The following is a 2588-nucleotide window of genomic DNA, read 5'->3' on the forward strand; positions in this document are numbered from 1 at the left end:
GATGGAACCTGAATAGGCGATAAACCTGGACTAGAGACTTGAGTGTTTAGGTAGGTCGTGGCCGACACCCTCGCTGGGCTTCCGCTTGAAGGTTGCCGAGTACATGTCGTGTAAACGGCGATAAGGGGTGAGAGCGTTTGTGAAGAAGTACACCCCTGCAGGGTTAACATCATCTATTCGAATAGTCGTGTCCGCGGTAAAGGACTTCTGGGTTGCCTATAACAGTTCAAAGAAAAGTGAAAGTGGATGCTCTAAAATGCGCAAGATAAGTGTGAGTCCTATGGATGGCGTTCTCGTAGGTAGACGGGAGCGGATCCATAGTGGTGTATTGATTGGTGAATATGTGGAATCGTGTGGGCCACCTCAAAAGAGTTACTTGCAATCATAGTTTAGGTTAGGCACTGAGTCAAAGCTGGCTTGCTGCAGTTAAACTCCACTACCCCCTTTTTGATACCGATGCATATGTAGTTAGTTCTGATGTAAGTCTTGCTGGGTACATTTGTACTCACGTTTGCCTATTTTATGTTTTTGCAGAGAGACGTCAGTCTCGCTAGTAGTTCCGCGTGGACTTCGACGTTTAGCTTGTTACCTCAGCTACGATCTTGGGCCCTCGGCAGGATCTGGTAGATAGTCAGGCTTCTCAACCTTTTTCATTTGTAGATGTCTGTACCCAGACATGTTAAGCTTCCGCATGTGCTTTGACTTGTATGCTCTGAATGTTGGGTCATGAGACCCATGTTTGTAATATCTCGCTCCTCGCAGCCTAATGAATAAATACTTTGAGTCGTAGAGTCTTGTTGTGATGCCATGTTGTATTTACACATATCGAGCATATTGTGTGTATGATTGAAATGCTTGGTATGTGTGGGATCCGACAACCTAGTTGTTTATCCTTGGTAGCCTCTCTTATGGGGAAATGTAGTCTTGTGCTTCCATGAGCCATAGTAGTCCGCTACAGCCCAGTTCACCGGAGTCCTGCTAGCCCAGCACTACTACTCCGGAACACTTGACTGGCCGGCATGTGATTCACTTTGTTCCTGTGTCTGTCGCTTCGGGGAAATGTCACGCGGTGACATCCGGAGTCCTGCCTAGCCTGCTACAGCCCGGTTCACCGGAGTCCTGTTAGCCCAGTGCTACAGCCCGGATTCGCACGCTGCTGACCGACAATTCATGTATGCCTGTCCCCGTAAGTTAGTGCCACTTTGGGTTCACGACTAGTCATGTCGGCCCGGATTCTCTGTCATATGGATGCCAGCGACACTATCATATACGTGAGCCAAAAGGCGCAAACGGTCCCGGGCCATGGTAAGGCGACACCCGTGGGAATACCGTGCGTGAGGCCGCAAAGTGATATGAGGTGTTACCGGCTAGATCGATGTGACTTGGAATCGGGGTCCTGACACCAGCCGCTGATGAAATTGCCAGGGCATCCACTAGTGGTGCGCCTGAAGAAAATGAAGAGGTCAGGGCAACTGCATCAGTTGTGCCTGAAGAAAATCAACCACATTCCTCTGCTCCTCCTGCGCCTACCCCAACTCCAATTCTTCCATCTGCATCAGATGTGAAGAAGACCAAGGCTGCAGAGCGTGCAGCAGTGAAGAAAAGGAAAGCATCAGCTTCATCAGATTCTTCAGCTCCGAAGAAGATGAAGAAATTGACCAGCTCAGTTGCAAACCCCATTGATGTTGTTCCGATCTCAACCATGCCATCAAAGGACCTTGTTCCTTTTGATGAAGAATATGTGATCCCTAGCGGATCTGATGAAGAAAATCCTTCTGCTGCTTCGTTAGAGCAGATGGATGAAGAAATTGAAGTGGATGCAATCCCTTCAACACCAGTTGTCTCCCCGCCTATGCCTCAGTTTACTGCTAAAGAGGCCGGCGTTGAAGAAATGGAAGATGAAGATGTGGACATTGGTTGTAATGATGACTTTTGGGAAAGTCAGCACCCCAACTCTCCACTCTTCACACCATTGCAACAAATTCCTCAGTCCCCAGTAACTACAGTACAAATGGGATCTGATGAACCACATGCCACACCGTCAGTCCATGAAGAAATTCCAGCCACTAGTGCTGAAGAAAATGTACATGAAGAATTGAAGACCCAAGCTGCCACTGAAGAGGAACCAGAAATTCCTCAGCCTGAAGAACCTGAGATTGCGATTCCTGAGGTTGTAATGCAACTGACTGACACTCCTCGGCCCAAACCAAAGGATCCATTCTCAAGGAAGCAAAAATTCAAGGCTAATGATTTCTTCGGCGAGCACGTATTCTTCACTGATTACAACCCCTATGACTCTGCTCGCATTAGGAAGAGGCGTTTCTGGACTGCCAGCCAGGCAAATTTTTATTCCTCAGTGCTGTTCAACAAAGACAAAGTCTTCGATCACGAGCACATTCCTCACGTGGATATGGAATCTCTGTCGTGCTTCGTGCCAGTCCTCAGTGTTCTTCACGACGCTGGATGTTAAATTTCTGCACTGATATATGTGATTGGAATGAAGAGCTCATTCTTCAATTTTATGCAACTCTGCACATCACCGGAGACTCTGAAGATGTGAATTCATGGGTGCTCGACTGGATGTCTGA

The sequence above is a fragment of the Triticum aestivum genome, chromosome 1D (assembly GCF_018294505.1).
Source record: "Triticum aestivum cultivar Chinese Spring chromosome 1D, IWGSC CS RefSeq v2.1, whole genome shotgun sequence".
NCBI classification, from domain to species: Eukaryota; Viridiplantae; Streptophyta; class Magnoliopsida; order Poales; family Poaceae; genus Triticum; species Triticum aestivum.